We start from the raw sequence: 22148 nt of genomic DNA on the forward strand, positions 1-22148 counted from the left end.
ATTTGTTAGAAAGGTACAGATTTTAGGAGGAACACAACAAAACAGGAGGCAAAAAAAATGGACATTCTGTGAAAATCTGTACAGTTGCGAGGTATGAAGACAAGCAAAGCTAAACATATTTTAGCCTTGTGATCAGTGGTTATTAGGTGTCATCCTTAAAAGACAAGGTGGGAGTTGAACCCTGATGTACACATAGTATATGTTATGTAGATCAACATGTTTTGTACATGTGCTACATACACATGCAGGTGATTCACAGGTGAACTTGAAGTATTGATTATCAAAGAAGTTCATTACATGACATTTATTGTGTTTATCTGTTTGCTGTGCTTGCACTGAGCCATACAGTGCTCATATACTGGCATTAAAAAAATAAAAAATAAATAATAAAATATATAGGATAAACAACACTACAAAAAATATGTTAGTACATATGAAAGATTTTAACACAAGCCTGGATTTGAACTCTCACACCTGTGGACCTTCAAAACACAAGGCAAGGGTGTCGTATCCCTCTTTGCCACAGAAACAGCTTTGCAGCAGAGAATGAAAATCATTATGCATGCAAGCAAGTTCAAAATCATCCACAGTATCAAGAAGACATCATGGCACTTCTACACTTGTGATTTGTTTGCACATGTATTAATTTCAGATATAGTGCAATGAGTGATCACACAACCATTTTGGACTATTGCAGCAAACAGGAAATTTGTGTTTCGTGTGTGTTGTTTGTTTTATTTCTGAATATTGTTTGTAGAAATGTAGCTCTATCTTATCTCTATATGTTGTTCAATCTTCTCTTGTCTGAACAGTATGTAAGGTAAATATCATAACCATTATGCCGGCCTCCATCTGACAATGATAACCACCCTATTTCTGTGAAATATAAATGTCCTATATTATCAACGACACACTGGTGTTAATCTTAGCCTTCTAGGATTACCCATAGACACCTCTAGGGGAGTGCTGGCCACAGGTACAGGTGACTGTAAATTACTTCAAAAGGAATGTTCTGTGGTAAATGTCTATAGATGTTTTTGGCACAGTTTCTTTGATAGCAGTTATAGCAATTCACTGAAAGTTCTAAATCTTTCTTTGCTAGCAAAATGTCATTTGCTTGGTTTTTGGGGGTAGGTGAGCCAAGTTCAATGTCCATGCTGGCACATAGAAAATTCTTTGTAAAGAGGTTTGCTTTGCTATTGTTACTCCCCTAGTTTTGGATCCAGCATTGCTTTGTGTCTGACTGGGCTATGTTACAACCACATAATGTTTTTTTATATTTGAATATATCTGATTTTTTTTCTCCAGTGGATAATATTGAAAAAGCATTTCCTTTTGTTTTACATGTAAGCAGAATTTTTATTTATGTGTATTGTCCTTCTTTTCTGTTTTATGTCACCTAAGACTATAGCAGCCATGTGTTCTAATCCCCGCAACCCCCCCCCTTCAGTGACCCTGAGAATGATGTCATTCTACAAGTCTTTAGGTGACATGGTGGCTTTCTGCTGGAGAGAGAGGCCATTGGGGTATGTCTGGAAGAATGCAAATTTGGCAGCAGATAGTGGAAGATGTGAATGCTGTTGGGGGTTGCAGCAGGGTATATGATCAGGTGCATCATAGTCACTGACATAATTTCATTGGTCTGGAGGAGAGCAGCTGCAGTGGCCTGTGGAGAGATGGCTACAGGTGGGAGCTGCTACAGAGCAACCACTGTCACCAAATGAAGAGTTCCTGTCCACTGTCAGGGGTCCAGGGACCCCAGTGAAAATTCACAACAACATCTGAGTGATGCTGGTTTTGGTGTTTTAGGGAGGACAAGTATGTCCCAGGAGGAGCTTCCAGGTAGGCTTAACTATTGCCAGTTGTGAACATTTTCTTATATAGTAAAATATTGACAACATACTTAGGTTTGTTTACCATTTATTTTTTTGAGGGGGGAGTAGTTGATACAGTTAATAACACATTCTGGTTCATTACTCATGGGCCTGTGGTGGACATGTCATCCAAGTTCCTGTTATGTGTATTGTTAACGGGCCAAACATTTTCACCCCCTGTGTTACTGTTAATTGTGATGATGGCATCCTTACCTTTTGTTTAACGTCTTACAGGACCATACTTCCAAGGAAATGGGGAGTTATCTGCACAAGGTAAGTCAAACATTTTTATTTCAGTACTGATGAGCAGTTCACAGAAATATTTATTTTAGCCATATGTGTGATGTGGATGTCAGTGTACTGCTGTACTGTTTGTAATAGTGGAACCACCTTTAGTTTGTTAGCATATATTGAACTGTAGTAGTGTAGCTATTAATTTCTTTCCTCTATTTGTTGCTTATTATCACAGCTGATCCTGAAAGTAATAGTGTAGGCATCTTAGCACCAGATGTCAGAGTATTGGCAGCTTCTGATGATGATGGTGGCCAAACAGAGGCACAGCCAGGGGGTGTAGAGGTTGAATCTGACACTGAGGTTGACATTCAGTCATCCCCTGTAATTGCATCGGACACAGCCAGTAGGCCTACGCTAACCCATTCCAGTGAGTCGGCCTCAGATATTAGACTGATGGAAGTTGAGACACTTGATCAGGATAGTGTGGTTACTGCAGCTTCAATGTTTGTTGACTCTGGCTGTAGCCAAAGTGTGGGCAAGGTTCAATGCAGGAGGGTTGTTAGGGGTGCTCAGAGGAGGCCTCCTGTCTATCTTCCACCTGATCCATATGTGTTTTTCCATGCCACTTGACATATGTTTAGGGCTGTCATGGAGGCTCAGGCACATTGCAACAGGATCTCTGAGGAAATGCTTAAGGTTGTAGATGTGGCACAGGCTGACATGCATGACTGCCTTCGCCATGTTGCCAATCTATTTGTGCGTAGGTCAGCCACATTATCTGATGTTAGTCAATATAGCAATGCCTGATCATGCTCCCACAGTGGCACTACTTCCACTGCTCCATCAGTAGTTGAGGTGTCCACATCCAAATGAGACAGGCCATGGAGTCATGATCCTGGGCATATTCATGAGCTGAGCTCATCCAGCAGACATCAATCACATTCAGGTAGCAGCAGTGGATCTGACCATGGACATGGATGTGCCAGTGCAACTCCTGGCAGAGACAGTTCTCATGGTCAGGTACAATGACGATGAACTGCCACATCTACTAAGCACTGCTCACACCTGTCCAACATACCAAGATGTAGAGTTAGGACAGAACTTGGCTGTGTTCTTGCAGACACTCACACACCAATTTCACCTGGAGTGCTCATACAGGCACACACACACACACCATTTACATGGTTCAGTTGTGAGGTGTAAAGCTTATTTTGCCTCAGTCGCCATTTGATACTTTATGCAAATTTATGCCTATTTTTCTTTCTTACTCATGCACACTGCCTACCTTTTGTGTCAGCCTAGCCCCCCCCCCTCACAACACCCTGTGCAAGTGATGATTACTGTGCCATATCCCTGTATTCTATCGCTTGGATTCAGGGATACATAAGCTTTGTGGCTGATGCTCAGGGTACATAGCTGACTTAGTGCTTAGAATATCTGTGTTTGTTATACTGTTTTGCCAAATGCACTGCTTTCTTATAAATTCTCGGCTTGGCTTGGGAGTTCCTTCTGTGTGGAGTCTGCATGTCCTCCCCGCGGTTGGGTAGTGTTTGAAAGACATGCATGCATAAATGGGCGTGCCTTCGTTGAAGGTTGGGCGTTGAGCTGGCACCTCGGCGTTTCATAAAAATCTACTGCTAATCATTAGTGGATCAGAGTTCCACTGTGGTGACCCCTTACTGGGAAAAGCCGAAAGACAAACAACAACAACATGCCTACCACACTCTTACAGCAAAAAAGGTGGACCAAGACATAAAAAAGTGGGACAAAGGATGAACAAAAGGGAGACTTTTTAAATATTTTGGTCTTACAAAGTTAGAGACAGTTGATAGAATTAAAGAGTTTTGCATTAATACTTTTAAGATTTTTCTGAGGGATATCAAGTCTGAAAATGGAATGTGTGTCATTAATTTCTAACGTCTCTCTTTAATGATTTGACAGTACAAAAGTATAAGGCCAAACTGAGGACATTCGGAGACCATCATTACTTTTGAGAGGTATGAATGTGTGAATCATTGATGCCTGAGGCTATTACTTGAAAGAGGACATGTATTCACATGTCACTGCTGGTCACATCTTGAAGTCATTGCTGTAAAAATCAACCACCCTTAAATTACTTACATTACCAAGTAACAGTATTCAAGGAATTGCCATTCATTTGTATTATTGCACATTTTTTGTTCTATTTCAGGTTCAGCACTTACCTTGTAAATCCGGCAGTTGCTACAGTTTTAGTTCAGGGCTGAGTCTGATGCTAGAAGTACACAGCCATTACATGGTTTGGTAAAAGCTGTGAGCATTGCCAGGCATCAATGTTACTCTATGTATGTGTGTAGGATGAAGGTTTTAGCCCCTTAGGTGATGAGTGAGTGTTCTATAGATTGCCTCTTAGCCAATGCGAGGGTATATTGAGCACTCCTATGTCTGTCTTCACCCACAGCAGCTGCTGGTCTACTTCTGTCACCTTATCTGCATGTGGTTGTGATGACCTTGGTAGTTGTGGTGGGATGTGTGCTCCTTCACCTTGTTGATCCTGCTGAAGCTGTTTTCTCAGGATAACATTGTGAAGCATGGCACAGACAATGAAGATTTTAGTACATATATATGTTTTGTACTGCAGGATGTATCTAGGCAATGGAACCACAACTTCAGCAGCCCAAACACATGTTCCATGATATTTCTGGTTTGGCCATGTGCCTCATTATTGCATTCTTCAGTGGGTGTGTGTGCATTTCTGATGGGCATCATCAGCCATAGTTCCAGTGCATAACCTGCATCCCCAAGTAAATGACCTGTGGAATATCACCCCTAGTGAACATCTGATACAGTTGGGAGTTGCATCAGATATGTGAGTCATGGTTAACTGCCTGGGTTGCCAGCACACACATTTAAAATGATTCCCTTAGCATTGCATACAACATGGCAGTTAATGTAGTTTATGTAGACCCTTCCCTGTTCCCTGGGTGGTGCTTTGATTTCTATATATGTACAATGTATGACACCCAGTACTTCAGCATAGTGTGCTACAGGGTAGAACTTCTGTGTATTTGTGGCCCTGTCCTCAGATGTATGGGGAAAATATATGTGGTCACTGGCATATTGGAGTATAGCATTCAGGAATTGATGGAGGATCACCACCAATATGTCATTGTTGATCTCTGAAAGATTCATGTAACTAAATTTCTTAGTGCTACACACACCTTTATCTACATTGTTATGGGTTCCCCTCTGTTTGCCCTGGGTCTGAGTTGAGGACAACAGAAGTTTTAGAGTTCCTGTGGTGTGTCGCTATCCATCCTATAGCGCTCTACAATTTCCACATTATGCAGATTGTGATAAGTTAACTGGGGTCTGAAAACTCTTCTCCTTCCTGGCCTTGGTCTGTTAGTAGCAGTGGCATAGACTTCAGCCTCTTGCACATAAACCTGAATTAAAGCAACAGCAGCCCCTGACATTCTTTCTGTGTAGACTCCTTTCCTTGGCTGTATTCCAGTATGATTTGGAATTCACTGGGAAAACCAGCACTTTGTCTACTTGGTTGCTTTACAGCTTGTTGAATAGTTACTCCATCTTGGATTAGTTGATTATCATATAGTTCATCTGCTTATGGTGTAATTACCCTACCACAGTGTTACCTTGAATACAAAACATTATGCTACTGTGTGCACATTGAGTCACAATGCACACACATGGTTTTAATGGCTCATGTAGGGTTCATTGAATCTGCACCCCTTTTAAGTATACCTTTCAGTTTATTAGTCACTAAACTAGGTACTTTAGTATTCTCGATTTTTAGAAATTGTTTAATGGATCTATTTTTTTATATACAAATGTCAGACCAGGATTAACTATTTTTGTAACCCAGAATTACCTTTTAACATCTTCCAGTTATCTGACATTACATTCCTTTTTTTTTTTCAATAATAAGTCTTTATTCTTTTCCAAATGTTAATACAATACTACAACATATGTACATTATATACATGAATGCTTCCAACAGTTACATAAAATCATTATGCATTAATATAAACTTCTAGATGGGTATTAAAGAAAGAGAAAATAAAAATCTAGTATCAATATGAGGCTTATCTATACTAACCTCCATATTAAGTATGTACTTCCCGGGGAAAAGTGGATTGGAACCTTAAGCTAACACGATATTAAAGATTTGCTCCCATATTTTTGTGTTATTTATACTTTTCTTATGATCTTTAATTAGTAATTTATGTGCTAAAATATGTCTTATCGCTACACTTTTAAAGTTTTCCCATGAAGTCTGGGATGGATTCAACCAATTTGTAGCTATATAAAGCTTCATTAACAGGAAAATATTTATGAGTATGATCATTTGGGATCTATCCAAATTATTCGGAGGAATATGAAGAATCATAAACTCCCAAGAAAGTGTAGACTGTCGATAACCCATTTTTTGTAATTGAATTTTTAAAGAATTCCAAAGTTTGAAAATACATTTACAACTCCAGAACATGTGTAAAAGGTCAGCCGTTTGATCTATACAATATGGACATTTAGGTGAATTTTTAGAGTTAAATTTATGCAGAGTGAGACGAGTGTAATAAGCGTTATTAAATATCATCAACTGAGTAAATAATAACTTTTGAAGAGATACTGATTTTAGGGTTAGATTAATTGCTTTCAATATTTTACTATCATCAATCGTTAATAATTTCTCCTTCCAGTATTTAGATAAGAGTATTTGGTTATTATATTTCAAGTCTTTTATCAAATTATATGAAGCCGTTATATATATACAGTCCTGCATAAGAGTTTGCCATAAGTTTAGGCAAATGGTTAAGTCTTCTTCTTTAATTTTAAAGTTACTAAAATAACTTATTGAAAGATCCTTTAACTGTCTCATTATAATTAAATACGAGTTAGGAAGATTCATCTCTCTTAACATGTCGTGTATTGAGATACCAAGAAAGGGATATAAATCAAGTATGGTTAAATCACTTATAAGTGGGAATTTTTTAAGATCTATCAGTTGATTACCAATTTTCAAATTCGGATTCTTATGAAATGGTTGGAAAGTCATCATATATTGTAAGAGGTTTAGTGAGTTAAACAGACTTTGTACTGATATTATATGTACTCTGATATGTTCCATCAGAGCATACATTTTAAGGGTATCTTTATTTAAAAAAGGTAATGCCTTACAATTAATACCCAACCCAGCAGCATGTTTATGACTCAGAATCAACCACTTTGGTGACCATTTACGACTGGACCTGTCAAAGTTAACCACTCTTAGAATTCTATTAGCATTTATTATTAAATAATATGCTTCAAAATTCGGTAAATCTAAACCACCTCTGTTTTTCGGAGTCATCAGTTTATCATAAGATATTCTAGGTTTTCTAGGTTCCCATACAAATCTACCTAATTCCGTATGAAGTTGTTTGAAGAATTTCCTAGAAATTTGGACTTGAGTAGCTCTAAAAATATATAATATTCTGGGGAGTACGTTCATTTTAATAATTGAGGTCTTTGCCATTATTGGTAATTTCAAATTATTCCATCTTTTTAAATCAGACACTATATGATCCCAAATTAACTTAACATTGTTCACATAAAAGTCTCTATTATTTGTTGAAAAAACAATACCCAAATATTTTATTTTTTCTTCGGATTTTACCTGACCTATCAATGGTAAAAGCGAAAAGGGTGTAGGCGTCTTTAAAGGAAATAACTTGTTTTTTTTTAAATTTATTTTGTAATTAGATATTTTTGCAAAGTCTTCCACTGCTTTTAATATTTTCTTGGTATCTGAAACAGGCATCGTACAGTAAATATTTAGATCATCTGCAAAAGTAGCCATGGATATTTTCGTACCATATATTATTGGAGCATTATGATAGATATTTTGCTTGATATGTAGAAATAATGGTTCTAAATATACACTGAATAATATAGGAGATAACGGACATCCTTGACGGGTACCATTCTTAATTTGTATTCTTTTTGAGAAATTTTTATTAATAAATAAATTTGTATAGGGATTGTTATATAATTTTTTTAATGTTAAAATAAAGTCTTGAGGTATGTTAAAATATGATAAAATATCAAACAAAAATTCTAAATTAACTCTATCGAAAGCTTTTTGAGCATCAATTATGAGTGCATAAACATTAAAATTTCTATGAGTGGCATAAGAAATTAGTGTATGAAGTGATAACGTATTATCAGTAGTTTGTCTGCCATTTATAAAACCAGCTTGTTCCTCTGATATTATCAGGTTAATTACCTTCTTCAATCTATTAGCCAAAATCGATGTCATAATTTTCATGTCTATATTCAAAAGTGAAATGGGTCTATAGTTATCCAGATTTTGCAAATCAGCATTCTCTTTAGGTATAAGAATTGTTTTCGAAGCATTAAAGTGCGGATCATTAATTTTATTATTGATTATATAGTTAAATACATGTGGAAGTATTTTCCCTAATATATCACTAAAAGTTTTATAAAATTCCGTAGTCAAACCATCTGGTCCTGGAGCTTTATATGGCTTCAACTTCTTAATTATATCTGTTATCTCCTCTGAGGAAATTGGTTTGACTAAATTCATATGAAACTCATCACCAATTTTCGGAAAGATAATCTTCTGCAGAAAATCATTATTACTCTTATTTATAAATAATTCCTGATGTTCACCATAGATTTGAGAAAATATTAATTCAAAGGTATTCATAATGTCTTCAGTATTGGTATATGTTTTATTATTAAAGTGTATTTCAGAAATTTGAGAAGGTATTTTCGATTGATTAATGATACGCGCTAGTGCTTTTGAAGGGGTCTGCATATGATTAGCATATTTTACCAGAATTTTCCGTTCATAAAATGATAATTTACTATTTTGTAGTAAAAAAAGATCCTTTTGACATTTTAATAACTCCGTTTCAGTTTGTTTACTATAGTTCTCAATTAAATCCTGATCTAGTAATTTAATTTTAGCTTCCAATTCTTGTATGTCTCTAGATTGTATTTTCTTATAATAAGTAGCCTTTTGAAGAAAGATTCGTCTTATTTGTGCTTTGGTCATTGCCCATTCTATATCAGACGGATGCCGGTGTTTAGAAAGATTAACTAGTAGCTGATTAAAGGTCTCTTGAACTTCTTTAATTATATCTTCTTTATTTAATAAATACGGATTTAGGGACCAATTATAACCTCTAAGACACATATTATGTCTAGTGTCCTTATTAAAAATTAATGTGATCCTAGAATGATCTGATAAATGTCGAGCTTGTATAGATACACAGGGATCAAAAGTCATTAGTACGTCTGAAATTAGAAAAAAATCAATCCTAGACCACATTTTATGACAACTTGAATAAAATGTAAAGTTATTTGCATTCATTTGATTATTTGTGTATTTAAATGGATCATATAGTTTAAAATCTGTTTTAAGTTCATGTAGTGCTATCACTGCTTGGTTATTAAAGGACCTGTGTGAACTTGATTTATCCAATTTAGGATCTTGGTATGTATTCCAATCACCTCCTATTATTATATAGCAATTATTATATTGATTCAGGATAAAATAAAGTGATGTTATAAAAAGTTGTTGATTGGTACATGGGGCATATGTATTAAGAAGTATCACAGGTTTATCATAAAGTATAGATGAAAGAATCACATAACACCATCTTCCCTCTTTGTCTGTTTTAAAATCTAGAATTTTCTCTTGATACTGATTTTTAATAATAATCGCCACCCCTGCACTATTAGTTGTCCCTTCTGAAGCTACCACCTCTCTAATCCATTTCTTGTCCTTAAGGACAGCCCATTGGTCATTGGTCAAATGGGTTTCTTGTAATAAAATAAAATATGCCTTTGACTGGAGAAATAAATTAAGAAATAATTTCCTTTTTTTCAAGTTCTGGAGCCCTTTAGTATTCCTTGAGTCTACTATCCACATACTAAGATTTTAAAATCTTTTAAAGATATTTTAAAATTGAGAAACGATACTAAGTTCAAATATACTAGCACAGTATATAATGTCTGGAAGCAATCTTGACATCCCATCCCTAACCAGTGCCTATCCACTATTCCCATGGACCAGGACATACATAGGTTTTTTACACTGTTAGAACTTTTATGGGTAAATAACCTTACTAAACATCTATTCTTTATCTTACAAAATAAAACATCAAACACATGCAAAAAACCTATAGAGACTACATCTAACTCTACAAAGCCTAACCAAAACATTCCCTAATAAATACTGATAACTATCCACAGCTCTAGAACACACTATTTAGTTAAACCTATCAAATAAATGGTCTTCACTACACTCATAGTTACTATTATACCTCTCTAATAGTTCACATATATTATTAGTTATACTAATTAGTTGTATTACCTTAAGATAACTATCATATTTAAATCTAACCTAAACAGATATATGACAGTACCCCTATTAAACAATAACATTATTGACTTCAAGATAATTCACCATATATATTGTTAGCTGGGAGAGAGAGAAAACAAATGTTTAACCTATAAGTATAGTATTAAATCTGACTTTGTTTATATAATCTAAATTATTTAGAATTATAATGTCAGCAAAAAAGGTGAATAAAAATAGCACTCTAACTATACTTTACTGGGTAATATACTTGAATTTATAAAATGATGACTAAATAACACAGTTCCCAAAACAGTCAGAACCACATGCCAGTATAAAAAGAAGATAGCCTTCACATTCCTAGGAATGCCAGTATATAATATCTTCTGGTCTTTTTATCTACTAACTATCCCAACACTAAATCCCCTTATTATCTAAACATTTGCAGTATGAAAAACACATCATTAATACAGGAAAATAAATAATAAAGTATACTACAATGTTATTAACACAACCACATTCAGGATAAACTACCTAAGAAAAAAGAATAACTATGGTAAAGCTATCATACTTCTAAAATATCAGTTAAATAACACATTTTAAACCAGTACATTATTAGTTCAGTTGTAATCCTACCTGAATGGATTCACAGTTCCCTTTAAAGACATAAAACCTGTAACATACATTAAATGTCCACGAATGCTCGTTTTACAGTCCAACTAGCTTCCCCTTCTTCTACAGAGATCTTGCTACTTCCTGAACATGTAATCTTGTCTTCGAGTTCGCGACGGGGGAACCATTACGTGGACAGACTTCCGGATGCGCTACCTCGAAAGCGGACCCTCAGCAGCACCCAAAGGACTTCCTGTTACTTCGCGAAGGGACTCAGTTCGTAGAAGCCATAAAAGTTCGGAAAATCTTCGTGGACGAGCTGGAGCTGCAAAAAGAATCTAAGTAAACATTTACCAAGGGGCCTGGTGAAGAAAAAAGAACAAACAAAGGATTTCAAAGCCTCGAGATGTAGTAAGCATGGAATCCCAGCATCCACGTTGCTGTAAACAGACTGGATGGCCAGATCAAGCTTCCGAAGCTGGAAGAGACTTAAAAATCTTCAAAAAGGTAACTTTTGCTTCTTTTTTTGTAGATATAGAATATTTGGAGCCATCAACTGTAAAAATTAATGTGTTAGGGTATTTCATTTGAAATTTAATATTCTTTTCAATGAGGAACTTACAGTATGGAGATAATGCTTGTCTGGCTTGTCTTATTTGCAATGGTAAATTCTGTACCATAGAAACTCTATTATTTGCCACATAACATAACCTCCATTCTTTTTAACAGTTAGAATTATTTTATTTACATCCTGGTAGTTGAGTATTTTGACGTAAACTGGTCTAGGTATGTTTGAGGCTTGTGTTTCTCTGAGAGCTCTATGGGCTCTTTCTATAACTATTTATTTGGCGATGTCAGAGTCCTTGAACAATATTTTGAGTATTTGTATGATGGTAGAAATTAAATCATTATATTGGACAGTTTCTGGAATTCCTCTAATAATTATATTGTTCCTTCTGGATCTTGCCTCCAAGTCCAGAATTTTATTTTGCATAGACTGAGTATCCAGGTCATGAATGTCTGTTTTTTTTGTAAGTAATGTTATTCTGTCCTCATTTTCGGATATTCTAGCTTCTGATTTATCCATCCTTTCAAGAATTTGACTGCATGTGGCACCAAAAGAGAGTACCTGGTTTGATAGTTCTTTCAAAGCTTCTTGGATGGGCAACAAAGCAGTTTTAATATCTTCCATGTTAGCCAGTTGATCCGGTTTATTTGTCATTCCAGCTTTTAAAAGTTCTTGCTGTTTTGTAGTCTTCTGCCTTTTTATTATTGAATCTTTTTCTGGTGACTGAAGTGCTGATAATTTGGTTTTAGTTGTTGTTGTTTCCATACTTTTGTCTTCTTTTGACATTGTGAAGCAAAGCAAAACTTTAGTATAACTGAATAGTAAATATCTACGATTACTAGTCAGACAGTTCCTTTGTTTAATACTCTGTTCAGAGTCAGAGAGACAATCAGATCTAATCCTGTGAGTTTGTTTAATTTCCTCCAGTTCTTTCACCTCTCAAGCGATATTTAGTTGTAGTAGATTAGTTATAGCCAACAATTAGTGTAGAAAACTTGCAGTATATCCTCAGGGTTAATTTTTATTCCGAGTATCTGGAGAGCTGTAGATATGCAGTGTCTACAGAATGGCGGCCATCTTTGAATCTGACATTACATTCCTAACACTTAAACTATCCACTGTCATTTGTAAAACAAAGGCATTCTTGTAATAGTTATTAGTACCTTTGTTTCTACTAGTAATTTTACTCGGACTATCTAGCACCAATATAAGGACAAAAACTAATTCATTTTACTTTTAACCTCATTCGCAGTAAATTATAGTTTACATCTATTATATCCCCTACAGCAAAACATCTCATTCAATTCATTAAGAGCTTCAGAAAATGGTTCATCTTCCACGGTAAGCCTTGATTACCTAATCATTTGTCTTTGAGGTATGCTTTTCTTAATCAAATCAGGGTGTGGACTAGAATAATGCAAACAATTATTAGTAAAACATGCTTTACAATAAATTTTACTGGCAAATGTGCGCCCTTCACATGTTAGAAAAATATCTAGAAATGGAACACTATACCCTACATGAACTAAAACAACAGTCAAAAAATCAGTACTACCATTCAACTCCTTAACACATTGTTCGATGTATGTGGATAAACCATCAGTAATAAAAATCAAATCATCCACAAATCTTTTGTAAAAACAAATATGTTGTTTGTAAAATGGCAAATTCATCAAAATTTGAGATTCCTACCATCCCATTAGTAAGTTTGCATATGATAGTGCTACAGTGGCACCCATAGCTATACCTCTCAATTGTTGATAACATTTGCCATTAAACATAAAGAAATTATTTTCCAACATATTCTCCATTAATAAACATACAGTATTAATTGTGTTATTACTAAAATTAGTCTCAGTAGACAAACAGTCTTAAAAATGCTAAACCTTTCTCAATGGGAAGGCTATTATACACATATTTCATATCCAAAGTAAATAAGATGGGCTGATTAATACCAAACTGAAAAGTTCTTAAAGAATTGCTTAAATTTTTTTTAATCTTCTAGTTCAGAAGCTAAAGTGGTTATATTAAAGATTCTGGGGATTTTTTAAATTCTTTAAGAACTTTTCGGTTTGGTATTAGGTATGAGTAATAAAGGTATGTTTATACCATTTCAGGTGGTTGTAGGACCTCATTTCCAGATATGCCAGGACAGACAAAATGGAGATGGATAAAGGGAGGATTAGCATCAAAATGAAGATGACACCTGAAAGACAAAACTCACCAATTTATAAATCTAAATATGGTCTTATATTATTATATCTCTATTCCCCCCCTCCTCTTTCTCTCCCTTCTTTCTCTTTCTTTCTCTCTCCCTCTCTACATATATAGCAATGGAATACCTGGACCATCAGTAATAAACATCCTTTGGTAGTGTTCCACCTATGCACTTATGGAGAGCATGACACTGGGAACTCTCAATGAACTGCCTGGTCCCTTAGAGTGGGCAGGGACATCTCCAACAGTAGCACTGTCTTTTCCGTTGTTATAGTGTTGGCTCTTTTTTTTCTTTTTTTGTTGATCGTGATCTGATGTGTAATGTGGCTGTACTCATGGCAAAGACCACACACAGTACTGATATCGTCAATCACCTGTCGCCATGTATGATCATTGTATGGCTTGACAGTTATGACTTTCTGTAAGATGCATGAGCCATGTTCTCACCATCTGAGAATGAAGGTATGTATAGGCCAGATTTCAGGAGGTCATATCCCTGTATGGGAGTAAAAAAAACCACAAACAAAATATAAGTATCAGAAAAATAAACAGTGTCTTGCAATAATGCAAATATGCATTTATGCAGATTTGAATATATACATCTATTACATATGTATATCCCCTAACTAGCACAATGGCAAATCTGACTAAGGATGAAGAAATGCGTAGCTCTGGAATATATGGCAGTACTAACAATCAAGTGCATGAAATGAAAACCTTACCAAAACATATTTTTCATCCCATATTCCTATGTCTGATAAAAATTTGCAAAGGACTTGTGTGTAGAACAAAAAGCTGCTGTTATACCAGTCAGTGAGCATCTCCTAGTAAGAAACATTAATACCCCTTTACAAAAATGTAGTTGCAAATTGTACACAGCACTCATCTAAGTAAGGAAAATCAAATAACACCTATGAAAAAATTCTTTCACCACATCCTACACCAGCCAACTCATATGTCAAGGGCACCACCATAAAATAGGATAACATTTGTTTTTATCAGGCATATACGACATGCTTAACACAGTTTTTTTTTGTTTAAGTTGTAACTTTCACATTGCTACTACTAATATAAAGATGTTCCCACATCTTTTCTCATCCTCAGAGAAATGTTGTTACAAAGGCATATAACCTTAGATGAGGATCCTTCCAAGGACAACTGATATATCATCTGTACCAAAACAAATGGACAAAGTGCAGACATCACTCAATTTTATCTAAAAAAAAAAATCACATCACAACTGTTTGAGTATTATTTATAAAGAAACATCACATACCTTGACAGGATTTGTAGGAGAACACTATTCAGAGGGTCTAATACAGACAAACGCTTGCCACCAAAGCCATGGCTTAAAATTTAATGCCATGAAATGCATTTATAGTACCTTTTGTGATGTCTGCCCCCCTGGATAACTGCATTATCAATAAAGATCCGTTAAAAGGTGATTCACTAGTCAGGGATCTGGGAACTCATGTAGATAGTAACCTAATCCTCAACCAACATGTGTCCAAGGTAGTGTAAGAAAATACTTCTATCTTGCTCAACTTATAAGCAAGCCATTTCATCTAGGTCCAGAGAGATCATCATACCACTCTACTCAGTCCTCATCAGGCCCATCATAGAGTTTATTGCCCCCTTTGGTATGTACTGGACCAAGCTCATGCAGTAACTGGAATGTCCACAAAGGTTCCTTACAAAAATAATACATAGAATAAACACAATGTCCTATGCTGATTGGCCCAAAGCCCTGTTTCTTTATTCAGTATCATACACACACTTCTGAGAGTTGATATTTGCCTGGCATATATGGCATCCCTGGACCCTGTTTTGATGAATCTTTTGCACACACATAGAACAAACAGCATTTGAACTGCTAGATTAAAAGATTTAAAATCTGCTTGCAACATAAATAGGACATGTTGGAGAGACAGATACATTTCCCAGGGAATTCTAATTCTCTGGAACAGGCTCTCCATCCATGTTAAGCAGAATTCCATCCTATTCCTGTTTAAGCAAAATGTGGACCTATGGATGGGAAATATGAAATTCACCCCTGATCTGGCTCCTATATGCCTGATGGACAGAAGCAGTCAATAAATCATCCCCCTATAAATCAAATATAAATCAAATTTGTGGTTCACATTTGGGTTACATTGCTAAGCTTTTAATGACCCTATTGGTCGTTAATCTAGTATACACCTATGAATCTGTGAAACTATGACAAGAATAATGCAAATGCAGTAGTCAAATGGCAGTATCTGAAGTTGGTGCATCCAATCACTGTTCCTTACTATGATACATGTTCCTTATCCCAGGTTGTACTTATATTGTACAGATTAGACTCTCTGCTCGTGGTGACTATGTACATTAAGGGTTAGCTCATAATCGATCATAAATCACTCAGTCTGCTCAAAGGTGGACCTACATGATGCCATGTATAATGAGAATTGAGAAGTGGGACTTGCTAAGGCTAGCAAATGTGAATTATTAGCAATAAAAAAGAAATGTCTTTCGGCTTTTCCCAGTTAGGGGTCACCACAGTGGAACTCTGGTCTGCTAATGATTGGCAGCATATTTTTACGGTGCTGAATTGCCAGCCCGACAACCAACCTTCAAAGAAGGCACACCCATTCATGCACGCACCTACCTGCATGTCTTTAATGTTACTCGACTGCAGGGAAGACGTACAGACTCCACACAGAAGGTGCTCCAGCCAAGAATCAAACAGGAGAACCTCTTGCTGTGAGGCGACAATGCTAACCACTGCACCATCATGGCATTAAATCATTAGCAATAGTGCATGAATAAGTGTTTATCACAATTGCCCATTTGAAGCAAACTTACAGAGGATGTGTCAGAGAAGCTACACTTACAAAAGAAGTTTGAGATTACATTCACTTACTAAGGAGACAAACATAAACTTTATACCACATTTAGGAATATTTGCTTAAGAGGGAACTGTACCGCTGAGTACAAAATGTGTGTAAGTTGTATGAAGTACATAAAATGAAACATACAAACAACAAATTTGTAAATAAATGCAAATCAAAATGCAATCACTTTATAAATGTCCAAGAACGGCAAAAGGATAATCCACTGTGGATAGGTCTGTAGAATACCAAAACCAAAAATCCAAAAAATGCTTCTCAAGACCAACCAAAATAAAGAAGATGTGGCAGGTACAACTGAACAGTTAGTTCACAATTTGTCATCCAGAGTATTAACTAAAGCAGAACTTTCATTACTGCAAAAAGGTTTAACATTTATTCCTGCCACTAATATGCTTTTAAAGGACATTGTGTTAGATATTAAATTATTTGCTAGGAATGTCATGCTAAATACTTTCCTTGCGAATCAGACTAATCAATGTGTGTACAAAAAACAAGTTGTTTTGTACCGGTTTTTGATTCAGCTCTTGACGTTTTTTGCCATATGTTTGAGAATGATGTCAGGCAGTTTTTTACTAAATGGCTCTTCACATTCAAGATTTCATAATTTATACAGATCTGAATGGCAAACTTTGTGTGATTTACAAGCAGATGAAACTATTGTTTTCCACCCTGCTGACAAGGGTGGATCTTTAATTGTTTTAGACAGGGATTTTTATCTGACATTAATGCAGGAAATGCATGTATATGAAGTTAGTGATGTTCAAAAAGTTTATGAACTTATTGATGATGTGCACAAAGTTTTAAAAGGTTATTTGGCAGCATGTATGATTACTTTGGACTTGTTTAATTACTTCAGAGTGAATATGCCTTTAGTACCTATATTGAATGGTTTACCCAAGTTACATAAAGACAAAAGTAGACCCCCCCCCCCTATGAGACCTATTGTCTCGGGTAGGGGGTGGGTGACTGAGTCACTTTCTATTTATGTTGAGAAAAAGTTAAGGGGCTTGGTGGATTCTTCCACAACCATTCTTAGGAATACTAAACAAATTTTAAGGGAGCTATTTTTATGAGTAGAGCAATGTCAAGATATGGAGAATGTATATTTTTGACTCTGGATGTACAATCTCTTTTCGCACCCATACCTAATGATGAAGGTTCCTATATATTTATTTGAAGGAGCATAGTAATATTAGTTATGAGAAAATTGTTCTGATATGTTCCCTTGTAAACTTGATTTTAGGACATAATGTGTTCTTATTTAATGGAGTTTATTATTGGCAGAAACAGGGTGTTGCTCCAAATTTCCCAAGGCAAAAATCAAAAATGTAATTTGGCCTGCAATCAGTAGCACAAATGAGACTAGCATTGGTACACTTCTGAGAGCACTCTGGACACTACTGAGCGAAGACGACACACCTGTTATGTAAATGTGTTTGTAGCTCAAAGTGTTAATGCATCAAGTTGTGAGTAACAGCAGAGATAATGCAAGAATCAAATCCATTTTACAGAAAATTGTACTGAGGGATATGCATAACAATTATTACAGACATTTTATTAGGAACTGAACATGAAGTAAAAATGTCAAGTTGTACCATGACATTTACACCACAGCTCTGTGTAATGAATTATAATTAACTTATTCTCCATGTAAATTGTGTTAAGAATAGCAATGATCATAATTCATTTAAAGTACACATTCATATGTATTTTAAACAATACTTTGTAATGACTGTAAAAATACTTGTTATATAACTATTTCTGTGTGTCAACATGTTAATGCAATAACAGATGAGAAACTGCAACAATAATGCAGGGTTTAGTTCTAGATTTTTATATTTTGAATGTACCACTGATATCTATGCAAATGTTTTCTTGTTGGAACCTTAACTATTGTGATTAGTCGTAACACATTTTTTATATATGCATGATGTAATAAATATGGCATTTATATAGTGAGAGGAAATAAAATCAGTAACACAATGAATGTTGAAATATGGATAATTAATACAAAATATTTGTAATATGTCTAAAGTAGTAATCATGACACAAATTTATTTATTTTTGTCCCTATGTGGCCATGTCCTCAAGATGCTTAATTACTTGAAGGTATGATTATGTGTAATAGAAATACAACAGATCATGTGCCAAATACTGTTAAAAGATTGAATGTGTCAGAGTAATGCTGTAAGTGCTGGGTTCATGTCTACATATTGCATCTTGGTAACTGTCAGTCAGCAGTCACTAGCATTTTGTAGCAGTTCAAGTCTGAGGACAAAACCTGTAAAATTTAATTTGGGCTGCAATCAGTAGCACAAATGAGCCTGGCACTGTTGTACTTCCTTTAGCATTCTGGACAGCAGTAAGTCAAATCAATGCATATGAAACTGATTTACAGAAATACATAATGACTTTTACATATAACTCCAATAACATAATAAGTAAAAATCAAACACATAAAACTTACAAGCTTAGAATGTTAATTCTTTCCATTTCATTAACAGTTAAAAAACACCAATTAGCAGTTTAGCCTTCTTTTTAGTAATGGGTTCAATTCCCATTCAAACTTTGTACTTTTTATATCCTACCAACTGATTATGTTCAAATTTATATCCTTTTATCTCTTACCAACACTGATTTTTACAAAATCATACATTTTATGACATCACATTATCAGTGTATCTGAAGACTGTATGATTGATTACTGTATACCATAACATCCAGTATATTTAGAAATGAAAATATATCCTTTGAAATGTAATTCAGATATCATCATCAAAACGCATTTGATGATTTCACAATAGAACATGTGTAAACACAGTAAATATCACACATGGCCAAGTCTCACTGCCAACTTTTATACCTGCAGTGTATTTTGAAGGAATCATATTCAATTTCTCTGCCAAATAATGTGTGTGCTTTCAATTGTGCAAATGCAATTGGCAAGGTAGGTTGGTACACATGAGATTTGAATTACGTGCCAATTCATGGCCATATTTCTAGATATCCTTCAAGAAACATGGCAGGCAAAGGTTAGGGGTTGTGCGCCATTTAGAGCCCAAAGGTGTTTCAAGAGGAGTCTAGAATCTTTGTAGAACTCCTCATAAAACACTAGAATTGCAGGTTTCTGCAGGAAGACAATGCCAGGTCTTTGTACAAGGCTGGGGCTTGGAATAGCTTGGCCCAGGCTATCATCAGTGTTACTGGTACTCCATGCACTGGTGAACAGTGTCATCACCATTATAGTGACATGAAGAGGTACAAGACAGACTTCCTGAGCTGATGGGAGGTAGAATTTAGAACTGCAAATATCCCTGTGTTGGGGATATATAGTGACCCATCACCAGCTAATACAATGGTATTAGTCCATATGGGCTTGAGACACAAATGACTGAACAGGCAAACTTTATCTACATATCAAGTACACGTGCCTGCTCCATTAGTTCTTAATCATTGTGTTAGGCAATGTGTAAATCAACTTAACTGCGTGGGGGTTTAATTACAAGCAGCAGGAATTATCCTCAATACACAGTAGTATCAAAACTGTAGTTTCTGCAATAATAAATAGCATTACATTTTCAATTTTTGTAAATGGATGTCTTTACTTAGAATACATACATCAGGTATGCAATTGTCACCTGTTTTCCTAATGTGTATAACAACACTGAGATTGATGTATTTTGTAACACATTTATGATTTCAGATCATATCTCAATGTGGAAAACTTTACTATATGTATGTGCCAAGGTGGGTAACCATTTAAAATGGTGGGACCCACTCAAATGAGTCCCAAAACACAGAGACTGAATGACCGAAAGAATGTACTTAAGTATATTATGTCTGAGATGCCATTTCAAGGAATATTCCCTTTTCTTTGAGGTATAGTGATCTCAGAGTTGGTATACATAATGTCAGAGGTGAGGTGAGGGTGCAGGGGGCTTGACCTGCCCCTGAAAAAAATATTTTTTTAAGGAGAAGAGAGATTTTGAAGATTTGCTCTTCCCTGGGTGTTCAGTTTTTTTCAGCTTGTTGGCACTCAGTATTTTGAGTGCTGATATGTCAATAGGGAGCTATCAAGGTGTCTATATTTTTAAATATTAAAATTATGTGGAACTGACTTTATTATAAATGTTTTTCTCCTGCAAGCTTATATCTCTTTTTTTTTTCCTTTATGGAAACATAGTTGCTGCAACTCAAATGACCATCAGCACAGGGAGCTAGACCAACCACTGGGGACTGGACCACCACACCTCCACAGGAGATTGTGGCAATACCATCCTAGACAGCACAGACACTCAGCATGAATGGATCCCAATATGTCAGCTTTACCTACACAACTCCTAGATTACCTGCTGCAACTGCGTCAAGTAGCTCTGCAATGGGAGTTGGTACAGTGGTACCCATTGGGAGTAGTGTTAGTGGAGATATCGATTTTATCCCCCATCAGGAATTGAGATTGCCGGTGGAGAACATCATAGAATGTGGTCTCCATGCCTGAACTGGCAGAGTAGAAAAGTTCTGCATTGAACTGCAAATTTAATGCTCATTCCAGCAATGATCCAGGGATCTCTGAAAGGAGACACTGATGACAGTCCTGATAGTGAGGGCTAGATTTCAGTATGGTCATGTTGGATGCAGCTGCACCTCCTTTGTCCCATATCTAACCCTAATTACGTTGTCCACAACTCTTTGTGTCTGTCACCATCCCCTCTGTGCCCTGTATGTTGGTGCCAGATAACTAACCTACACTAAATACCTAGTCCTCTTATTCCTAACTACCTTTCCCATCAGTCCTTTCTGTACAAAGTAAGCAATAAAAAAAAAAATTGGACACCTCTTCCACAAAAAAAAAAAAAAAAAAAAAAAAAAAATCACTCCATACATACCTCTCAGTTTCATATATTGTCTGCTTGACACAATGGATTTAGTCCAGTTTGCTATGCAACGTTATTCAATTGTCCTCCAGTGCTGATGTGGTGACTATCCAAATTCCTTCAATTCTTCTTAAAAGAATACATTTATCTTGTGAAGAATTGAATAGCTATGGTGCTCTCCCACCACCATCCTGCAAATTCCTTTGTTCTTCCTCATGTGTCTTACCCTCTGCTCGTATCCCATTTTCACCACTGTCCTATCAACCTCTTTCTCACACATTTAATATGATCAAAAATAGAAAATAGAATCACACACAATACACATGGCCAGAGATGGCCCATAAAAAAAAAAAATCAGTTTTTGTCCTCAGCATTTTATGGTACATACCGGTAAATGGAGTTTCATGTCCTATGGCAAAAATTGAGGATTTTACTTTTGACCACACTACTGTGGTTATCATCGTGCAAATATGCTTAATGTGACTGTGCTATTGAAATACAGATTGATAG

Source organism: Protopterus annectens, chromosome 3.part0 (assembly GCF_019279795.1).
Source record: "Protopterus annectens isolate FY-2018-M chromosome 3.part0, PAN1.0, whole genome shotgun sequence".
In the NCBI taxonomy this organism is placed as follows: domain Eukaryota; kingdom Metazoa; phylum Chordata; order Ceratodontiformes; family Protopteridae; genus Protopterus; species Protopterus annectens.